At 44.5% G+C, this 10,701-nt stretch overlaps 1 protein-coding gene across 4 annotated transcripts in view; it reads left to right on the top strand.

The window, feature by feature from the left end:
• The first annotated feature begins 3,372 nt into the window (after positions 1–3,372).
• Positions 3,373–10,701, top strand: part of scaf1 (SR-related CTD-associated factor 1) — a 40,658-nt gene continuing 33,329 nt past the window's right edge. For 2 of the 4 annotated variants that reach the window (XM_048521616.2, XM_048521615.2), the window contains exon 1: positions 3,379–3,488. The gene's annotated coding sequence lies outside the window, so the exon portion shown is untranslated. Of the gene's footprint in view, positions 3,489–10,701 lie in introns of all 4 variants that reach the window. The other 2 variants (XM_048521620.2, XM_048521619.2) reach the window with 2 other exon arrangements.

Raw genomic sequence — 10,701 nt, 5'->3', positions numbered from 1 at the left:
AAAGTGGCCTCTCCTTGTGTTGGTCTATCTGCATACTGTGTCAGGAACACACTGGATAAAATCCGCTCCATCTAAACTGTACAACTAAAATGTTTCCAATCAATATTTGGAAAGTTGAAGTCACCCATGACTACAACCCTGTGACTTTTGCCCCTTTCCAGTATACGCTCCTCTACTTCTCTGCGACTATTAGGGGATCTGTAAAAAAAACCCCAACAAAGTGACTGCTCCTTTCTTGTTCTGGACCTCCATCCAAACTGACTCTGCAGACATATCATTCTCAATTGCCTTTCAGTAACTGCTATACTAGCCCTGACCAGCAATGCCACCCCCCCCCACCTCGTTTTCGACTCTCCCTATTTCTTTTAAAGTACCTAAATCCCGGAACTTCCAACAACCATTCCTCTCCCTGAGTTACTCAAGTTTCTGTAATGGACACAACATCGTAGTTCCAAGTACCCACCCATGCTCTAAGTAGCAGGGGGCTGAATGCGCAGCTTGAGAGGCAACAGTGTTGTGGCTTAATGTGGAGGAGGTGTTGTCACCTATTCGTACTGATTGCAGTCTCTGGGTCAGGAATTTGAGGATCCAGTTACAGAGGGGACAGCTGAGACCTTGGAGTTTAGAGATGATTTTCTTTGGAACTATGGTGTTGAATGTGAAACTGTGTGTCAATAAATAGGAGCCTGAGATAGATATCTTTGTTATCCTTGTTACCCAGATGTTCCAGGGCTAAGTGTAGGGCCAGGGAGCTAGCCTGGACCTGTTGCACCAGTAGGTTAATTGCAAAGGATCGAGACAATTTGGTAAGCTGGACTTGATCTGAGCCATGACTAACCTCTTGAAGTACTTCATAATTATGGAGGTCAGAGCCACCAGATGGTAGTTGTTGAGGAACACTGTGTGATTTTTCTTTGGCATCAGGATGATGGTGGTCTTCCTGAAGCAGGTGGGGACTCCAGATTGGGTTAAGGATGTCTGCGAATATCCTGCCAGTCGTTCCACACAGGATCTGAGTGCATGGGCCCTCGGGGCAGCCTTGATGGACTGAATTGCCTCTATCTGCACTGTAGGAATTACACAAATGCCATGAAATGCTCAGAGAATGGGGGTTGACTCTATGACTCTCTGAGATGGAGTTTGTAGAGCTGAAGCAGGACTTCTGGTCCCAACCCCAACTATGAGGGCTAGAAAGAAAGGTCGATATTCCATCATAAGATAACAAAGTGTGAAGCTGGATGAACACAGCAGGCCAAGCAGCATCTCAGGAGCACAAAAGCTGACGTTTTGGGCCTAGACCCTTCATCAGAGACCTTTGGGTCTAGGCCCAAAACGTCAGCTTTTGTGCTCCTGAGATGCTGCTGGGCCTGCTGTGTTCATCCAGCCTCACATTTTATTATCTTGGATTCTCCAGCATCTGCGGTTCCCATTATTTCTGATCAATATTCCATCATATTATTTCCTGTTCGGTCTTAATGATTCGTATATACTTGGACACCCAAAGTTTCTTTGGCAGTCTATTACAAAAGTAAAATGCTGCAGATGCTGGGAATCTGAAGTAAAACAAAAAATGCAGTGAATGCAGCTACTCAAACAGTGTCTGTTTTGGAAGGGGGTTAAGGTTCATGTTTCAGGTCAATTACATTTTGCCAAGGTTCCACAGTTTCCAGCTTGACACTATTTACGGTGATTAATTTAGGTAGAATCTTGAACCTAGAGCTAACCAGCGTATTTCTGGATCCATCTTTCTTAACTGTATCCGAAGTGGAAAACTGGATCAAAATGAATGTGCCAAGATAATAAAATGTGAGGCTGGATGAACACAGCAGGCCAAGCAGCATCTCAGGAGCACAAAAGCTGACGTTTCGGGCCTAGACCCTTCATCAGAGAGGGGGATGGGGGGAGGGAACTGGAATAAATAGGGAGAGAGGGGGAGGCGGACCGAAGATGGAGAGTAAAGAAGATAGGTGGAGAGGGTGTAGGGAGGGGATAGGTCAGTCCAGGGAAGACGGACTGGTCAAGGAGGTGGGATGAGGTTAGTAGGTAGCTGGGGGTGCGGCTTGGGGTGGGAGGAAGGGATGGGTGAGAGGAAGAACCGGTTAGGGAGGCAGAGACAGGTTGGACTGGTTTTGGGATGCAGTGGGTGGGGGGGAAGAGCTGGGCTGGTTGTGTGGTGCAGTGGGGGGAGGGGATGCACTGGGCTGGTTTAGGGATGCAGTAGGGGAAGGGGAGATTTTGAAACTGGTGAAGTCCACATTGATACCATATGGCTGCAGGGTTCCCAGGCGGAATATGAGTTGCTGTTCCTGCAACCTTCGGGTGGCATCATTGTGGCAGTGCAGGAGGCCCATGATGGACATGTCATCTAGAGAATGGGAGGGGGAGTGGAAATGGTTTGCGACTGGGAGGTGCAGTTGTTTGTTGCGAACTGAGCGGAGGTGTTCTGCAAAGCGGTCCCCAAGCCTCCGCTTGGTTTCCCCAATGTAGAGGAAGCCGCACCGGGTACAGTGGATGCAGTATACCACATTGGCAGATGGTATCAATGTGGACTTCACCAGTTTCAAAATCTCCCCTTCCCCTACTGCATCCCTAAACCAGCCCAGTGCATCCCCTCCCCCCACTGCACCACACAACCAGCCCAGCTCTTCCCCCCCACCCACTGCATCCCAAAACCAGTCCAACCTGTCTCTGCCTCCCTAACCGGTTCTTCCTCTCACCCATCCCTTCCTCCCACCCCAAGCCGCACCCCCAGCTACCTACTAACCTCATCCCACCTCCTTGACCTGTCCGTCTTCCCTGGACTGACCTATCCCCTCCCTACACCCTCTCCACCTATCTTCTTTACTCTCCATCTTCGGTCCGCCTCCCCCTCTCTCCCTATTTATTCCAGTTCCCTCCCCCCATCCCCCTCTCTGATGAAGGGTCTAGGCCCGAAACGTCAGCTTTTGTGCTCCTGAGATGCTGCTTGGCCTGCTGTGTTCATCCAGCCTCACATTTTATTATCTTGGAATCTCCAGCATCTGCAGTTCCCATTATCTCAAAATGAATGTGCCTTCCTCTTTAAGAAGCAAGCTTCGTGGATCTCCGTCACTCTTCGGGCGTTCCCCCCCTCTCTACTCCCCAACTTCGGTGATCTCCGGCATCTCTCGGCTATTCCCGTAATTCTCCGTCCGTCCCTCGTCCCTCCCCGCTTCCGCTCGGCTCCCCTCTCCCGGCAGGAGAGAGCCTGCCGCTACGCAATGCACCCTGGGAAATGTAGTCACTTCTCCTACGGGGCGCCTTTCGCTTCCATGGTAGCACCTGCAGCAATCGAACTACAATTCCCGGCGTCCATGGCGGTATCCGCGCCTGCGCGCTGCGCTAAGGGAGCCGACAGTGCATTGTGGTAAGATGGTGGCTGCTCCATTGTTCGGCTGTATGTTTGCAAGAGAAAAAAATCCCCTGAAAGCGACCGGCAGAGGGAATAAGGCCTGAAATTCATATGTAAGGTAGTACTAAACCCATCTGTACGAAAATTAATGAGGGTATCTGGTGTTTTTAGGGATCTGGGGTTTTGACTGTAATGGATTGGGAATATGTTAATCTCAGTGGGGGCAGAGCACCAGGACATCTTTAGGAATCTGCAGGTAGGAATCCAGACTATTGCAGTTCACAGCAACTAAGGATATTTCAAACCCTAAGAGCTGCTGATGGTGATCCCTGCCTTTCCATTGCTGTCCCCTCCACCTTCTTTGATTTGCAAGCCTCAATCATCAGACCAAACTTTGGAAAAATCTACATCAAAACCCTCTCAGCCCTTCCACCCTGTCCCTGTTTTGGAAAACGTAAGGTTCTGCTCTCACCCAGTGCACAGTTTGAGATACCATTGCACTGTTGCACCACGAGCAGAGGCAACTTCAGTGTGCACCCGCCCCCCCCCACTTCTTTCCTGTGCTGTGCCCGTCTCCATCACACTGTCTGAAAAATTGTCAACTTGATTTTTTTTTGAGCAAAATTTGACACTGTTGTATGTGCTTGTTCTTAACAACAATCATTGCTGTCTCTTTTTAGGAAAATAGTGAATCATATGATGTTCCAGGTTGTCAATGTGTCAAAAATATTAATGGATATATGAGGATGTCTTGTGTACATTGAGAGAAACTTTATCCCTCAGTTGAATTGAACCTGGAAGGGGGAATCATTAACACTAGTGACCGATCAAATGTATGATTTTGATTTTTCTTGCTTGCTCATGATTTTTTTTGTGCATTTTCTGCTGGATGTCTGACACTGGAGAAATTGAACTTTTTTCAATCTTAGGAATCCAGAGTTTTATTAAGCATGCACAGCGCAGATGGATCCAGAATAAACCTACTTTGACTCAGCCCAAATTGCAGCATTCGGCATGTAAGATTATGCTGTGGTGTCATTATCTTCCGGGGACTGGATTAAGATTAATACTGTTTTGGGTTTTTACAGTATTGGATTGTGCTAGATTGGAACTCAAGAAGAGTCTAGTGGACTGGAATTTAAGGAGTATCGTGTTTACATGTTTAAGCAATTCAAAGAATGAAGGAGGCAACTAAGCATCCATGGAGATAAAGCATGCTTTGAGTCTAGATGGTTCCTCATCAGAGCTTTGATGAAGACTCATCTAGGGACTCAAAATGTTAGCTTGCTTTCTCTCCATGAATGCTGCCTGACCCACTGTGATCTCAGCAATTTTTGTTTTCAGTACACGCAACATCTGCAGTGATTTGTCCCAAGGAGGCAACTAACCAAAGGCTCTTTGCCTGTCCAGATTTTGAGTCATCCAGACATCATTAGGATGATATTCGACTTCCCTCCTTTTGGGCATAGCAATTGGATAACCTCCTCTGTTCTTGCTTTGTTGCCTAATTCGTGTCTACAGGTCAACTTGCATTCTTATTCACTGAGAAATTACTTTGTTTCTTAAGCAGATTGACACCACTGCCCGTGCTGTCTCTGTTAGGTATATACATGGAATAAAAATCAGAAGGCTGTCCAAATTTTTCAATCCGTTTTAGAATACTCATTGGAGGCTGTCCATATATCATAATATTATTGTAACTGTTGAAGCACCAGGCTTGCAATGCCAAAGTTATGAGTTGTTATCCTACCCTGATAAGTTGTGAATTTGTGGGCCAGTAAAGAGAAAGAAACATACATGAAAGCCAATGGATTGTCTTAAAACACTCATGATATTCTTCAATAGTCAAGATAGTAATGGGGCCCAATAAGTAAATAGAGAAAACTATTTTTAGTCATTGGCAAGCCTAGCATTATGTGATAAGGGTCTGGCATGAATTTCTTAGGCTTTCAGGGTGATGTATGGTGGAAATTGGAAACTATTCCATGAAAGGCAAAAGATCAATGATAAAATTTAAACGTGAAATATGTGGACTCTGGTATTACAGAGGAAGAAGGGCCGAGGACCTGTATATGGATTTAAGTCACTGATTGATTGTGATCTCATTGAATGATGGAGAAACTTTGAGGTGTTGAATGACTTACCCCCCCTTCCTATATTCAGGGACAGGAGCTTATCATAACTACTTTGTTGGGTCAACATGTTTGCAGTGTCCTGCGTTTCTGAGGCACTCTGACACAACTGAAGATGACCAAACTCATTGAACAGTGGCAGATGCTCTGTGACCATGGAATCTAAGGAAACATCTCCTTCACTAATTAGGAATGTCTGGTGTCACTGGGATTTTTGGGGGAAAAAAGACTTTTCCTGAGTTGCAAAAGTGCAAATTTTCCTTTTCTACAAAAGTGAGTCTATTCTTCCCATTAATTTTCATCTTTCTCGAGGTGCCAATGTAGATTTGGGATTTGTCCACAGTTTAGAACAAACATTCAATCCCTCCAGAGGAACCAGCCAGTAATTCAGATATAAGCCTAAATAGGACTTGGTTACTTTAGAACTGAGACATTGATTGTAGCATTTTATCCTTGGGTTGAGGGTGTAAGCTATATCCTTCTTACCTTGGCTCATTTGGCCTATTAGAAATAAAAAACTTGGACTAGATGATCATTGGCGCTTTTTAAGTTTAACCCCCAACTGCACTTGGGAGAGGGTAGGATAAAATTGATCTGTTTCTGAGGTGCTATTGGTCAGAAGTTAATCTGGTAGTCTCATAACCCACTTGCTTTCTCACTGGTCATTTGCAGAGATTGGGATTTGAAATTTATACTTACTACTTTCCCAGGACCTTAGAACCCTGGAGCCCTTCTACCTCTGTCAGTATTCCCTTCTGCCTAAAATCATCAGGTTCCAATTCCTGATTCACCCCATCTCTTGTCCCATTCCACCCAATCTTGCCAGCCCTTTGGACGTGGTCTCAGATTGATCTTTAATGTCACTACTTTGGCTTACCCCTCCCCAAGCAACCGCAGCAAATGTTGGGAAGTATGGGGAGATCAACAAAAATCATAACATTAAGCCTGTGGAAGATCTTTCCTAACCTTTGCTGGTTCTTTTTCAAGTTGTCTGGATTTGCTTAAAATCCTTTCCCATAAACATCTAAATTATTTTGTTTTTCATTGTACTTACTTTGCCATCTTACTTACTGTTGTTATCCTTCTCTCTCTTAGATCTACTAGATATGATATCAGGTGTATTGGATGGAATTGGGTTAGTGCAGGTGCGATGGTGCAGTTTAGTAACCAGGAGGTGCTGAGGAATAACTGATCCACTTAGCAAATTACTCGAGCATCGTAACAAGAATGAATGTATGTCACCAGAGAACTTGCACTGCAGTTGAAAGTGTCCTTTTCATTCTTGACTCTCCTATTTGTCCACATTTAATGGCTGGTGACTCTTGGACATTTATTACCAGCATTCATTCTTCATCCAAGAGCCCAGACCCAAGAATGTTGATTGACCTTTCAACTACGAGGATGTAATAGGAGATTCTCATCAGCCTGCCTCTGATAACCCTTTCGGACAATATTCAGTGTTACTATGTAGGGGGAAGAAGTTTATCTGATTCTGCATCTTCTGTGCCCTCCCTAGTTTAGACCAACTTTTTCTGTACCTCACGGCAAGTTTGCTGTGTTTGATCTGTAATAATTGCTAATGATCACAAATGAACGGGGTCTGGAGGCTGGGGTGACTCACTATATAGCTGGGATGTTTGGCGAGATGAACAAATGAAATAGGAACAGAAGTAGACCATTTGACCCTTCAGTCTTGTTCCACCATTCAGTAAGACCAGTGCTAATCTGTTTGTGTTTTGAATTCTACATTTCTTTCTACACCCTCGATAATGTTGATTCTCTTTGCAAAGAAAAATATAGCTAGCTTTGCTTTAAAAATATTTAATACTTTTTGCCTCTACCACATTCTGAGGCAGAAAATTCCAATGTCACAAGGCCATGACACACAAAAAATTATCTTCAGCTGTTCCTGAACGGGGGACCCCTAAAGTTAGAGCAGTGTTCCCTACCTCTGGACTGACCCACAAGTGGAAACATCCTTTCCATGTCAACTTTGCCAAGACCATTCATTATCTTATACACTTTAGTCAAGTCACCCTTCTAAACTCCAGTGGGATTAAGCCCAGCCTCTCCAAGCTATATTCATAATCCAACCCACTCATCCCAGGTATCAGTCTGCTAGAATTCACTTTAACTGCCTCCAATGCATTTAGCTAAATCCTTTGTTAGTGAAGTGTTGCCTGTTTGCCATCAGTTACATTCACTGTTGATGGCACTGGAAAGAGTGGCTTTGGCATCATGAGATCCTAAACTGTTCTGTTGGGTCAGGGAAGAGCATCACTATACCATGCCAAAGAGGGGCCCAGTGCCCCCCCTCTGCCAGTTCCCAATATGAGCTATACCAGGCACTGTCTAACTTCAAGGGGCAATCAAAGGCAAATGATTTTGCAGGGACCTTCATCTGCCAGTTGGAGTTGGTAAGTGCCTTGGAGATGTTCCTCATTGGAAGCACTTGCCCCACCCACCATCACCAGCTCCAGTGCCTTAGGTTGTCTGAACACTGCGAAAGGTGTAAGGGAATAAGCACAACAAGCATGAAGGATTTTTACTGAACAATAGGAGCCTGAGCTTTTCAATTAAACTCTCAGGATCTTGCCAGTCTTTTCCCTTCCAAGCATCACACCATCCTGACTTGGACATTATTGCTGTTCTTTCGCTGCTATGTGAAAGTCCTGAAACTCCCTTCCTATCAACACTGAAGATGTACCTGCATCCCATGGACTTCGGTGGTTTTAGAATCCGGCTCATTACCATGTTCTCAAGGGCAGAGGTGGGCAATAAATATTTGCCTAACCAGCAACACCCTCATTCCATGAATGTTGTAGAACAGAGAGACCTAGGGATTCAGGCGCATAATTCTTTGAAGTTTGCATCGTATATAGACAGGGTGGTTAAGAAAGCGTTTAGCACGCTTACCTTCCCTGCTCAGACCTTTGTGTATAGGAGTTAGGGTGTTACGTTGTGGCTTACAGGATGTTGCTAAGGCCTCTTCTGGAATAGGGAGTCTAGTTCTGGTTGCCCTGTTATAGCAAGGGTATTATTAAACTGAATAGGGTTCAGAAGAGACTTAACAGGATATTGTCAGGAATGCAGGGTTGAGTTAATATGAGAAGATGGATGCGTTAGGACTTTTTTCACTGGAATGTAGGAGGTTGAGGGGCAACTGTATACAGGTTCACACAATAACGAGGGGCGTTGATAAGATGAATGGCAATTGTCATTTCCCTAGGGTTGGGGATTTCAAGACCAGGGCATATTTTTAAGATGAGCAGAGAAAGATTTTAAAAAGACACGTGAGGCAGTTTTTTTCTTACACAGAGTGGTTTGAGTATGGAATGAACTTCCTGAAGAAGTGGTGGATGCAGATAGTTACAGCGTTTAAAAGACATTTGGATAAGTACATGAAGAGGAAATGTTTGGATAGATATGGACCAAACACAGGCAGTTGGGACTAGTTTAGTTTGGGATTATGGTTAGTATGGTTGAACTAAAGGATCTGTTTCCATGGTTGTATGACTCTAGTAAATAACGCAAGTGGCTGATAAGCTGCTGTGAAGAGGAACAAATTGACAAAGCAATGGACCTATGAGTAAAGACTCAGGTATGAGGACAATGGCAAATTCTAAACAGCACAATTTAATCGTGAATCCTCTGGTTCAACAAACATGACTCAAGTTGCGAGAAAAACCTAAACTACTTGCAATAAATATAAAACAGTTGCCTATAAATTCTGTCAGGACTTCAGGAGAGTTATATTTATCCAGGTTGTAGTGAGAATGTGGAACTCCCTACCACATAAATAATTAAGGTGAATCTTAGATGCATTTAAGGGGAAGCCAGATAAGCACAAGGAAAATTAAAATAGAAGTATATATGTACTGTTAGGCTGACGTTAGAGACTCCAACATAACCACTTGGGCTGAATGACGCATTTCTGTGCTGCAAATACTTGGTCATTCTCTTTTTAATTATTTATAATTATTCATGAGATTACTTTTTAAATCTTCTAACTTCTTTTTCTTCCATTATCTCCTACTCCCACCTAGTAGGTGCTGATTCCACTGGTGGCTGAAGATAGATATTTTCAGATCATTCTGTCCAGAGATGTCATTATGCATCTCTGAAGCAGTTGAGACTTGAACCAGGTTGTCCTGGCCCAGACGTAGGGACGGTACCACTGCACCACAAGAGCCTTTGAAGTGTTTTGATGCATTTTCTGAACAACCTGTTCAGAGATGTTAATAGACATCTTTGGAGCAGGTGTGATGAGCCTCCTGGTCTAGAGGGAGGGGCAGTATCACTGCACCACAGGAGACCTTAAATACTGTGATACCTCAGCTGATTGCATCTTTTCCTCTTACAGGCTCAGGGAGCTACTTAGCCCCAGTGGGTGGGTTACCCTACTGCCAATTACATTTTGCAGGTTGATCTCCTTTATTTATTCACTAACCCATTGGTACTGAGATCAGTGAGCAGTGCTTGAATTACAGGCCTGGCTAAAATGAGTGAATTGAGATCAGGCCGAACCCATGACCTTCCTGATCCATGTATCTCATTGTTTCACTGTTGACGTTCTGGGCCATCAGAGGGCTTCCATTGTGACTGCTCAGATTTGAAAAAAAAGGCCTGGGTGATCTCTGACTGTAGCCTTGTGTGATTGTTGAGGTAGTGGGGCCCATAGAGGAGGAATTGGCTTTGTGGTAATGTCACTGGACTGGTCATCCAGAACCACAGGTTAATGTTCTTGGGGCATCGGTTCAAATCCACAGTAGCAGGTGGTGAAATTTGAATTTTGTAAAAGTCTGGAATAAAAATCTAGCCAATGGTGACCATGTACCCATTAAAGAATCAGTTGGTCCAGTAATATAGGGTAGGGACAGGTGACCCCCCACCCCTAAAGGGGTAAGTAGCTCCCTGAGCGCTCAGGTGGAAAAGCCTCAATAAGCTGAGTTATCACAGCTGTTTAAGATATCTCGTAGTGCAGAGGTACTGTCTCTACTTCTACTTTCCTGTTAGGTAGGGAAATCTGCACTTTCACCCAGCCTGGCCTTCATGTGACTCCAGACCCACAGCAGTGTAGTTAACTGCTAACTGCTCTCCAATGATGGGCAATAAGTGCCGGCCTAGCAGCTATGCCTACATCTCCTAAATGAATATAGAACGATGAAGTCTGGTTCACGGTATTATAACTATTTGCTG

Source organism: Stegostoma tigrinum, chromosome 38 (genome assembly GCF_030684315.1).
Source record: "Stegostoma tigrinum isolate sSteTig4 chromosome 38, sSteTig4.hap1, whole genome shotgun sequence".
Taxonomy (NCBI): domain Eukaryota; kingdom Metazoa; phylum Chordata; class Chondrichthyes; order Orectolobiformes; family Stegostomatidae; genus Stegostoma; species Stegostoma tigrinum.
Note: the sequence above shows the minus strand (reverse complement) of the source record. Positions and strands in the feature narration are given on the sequence as shown.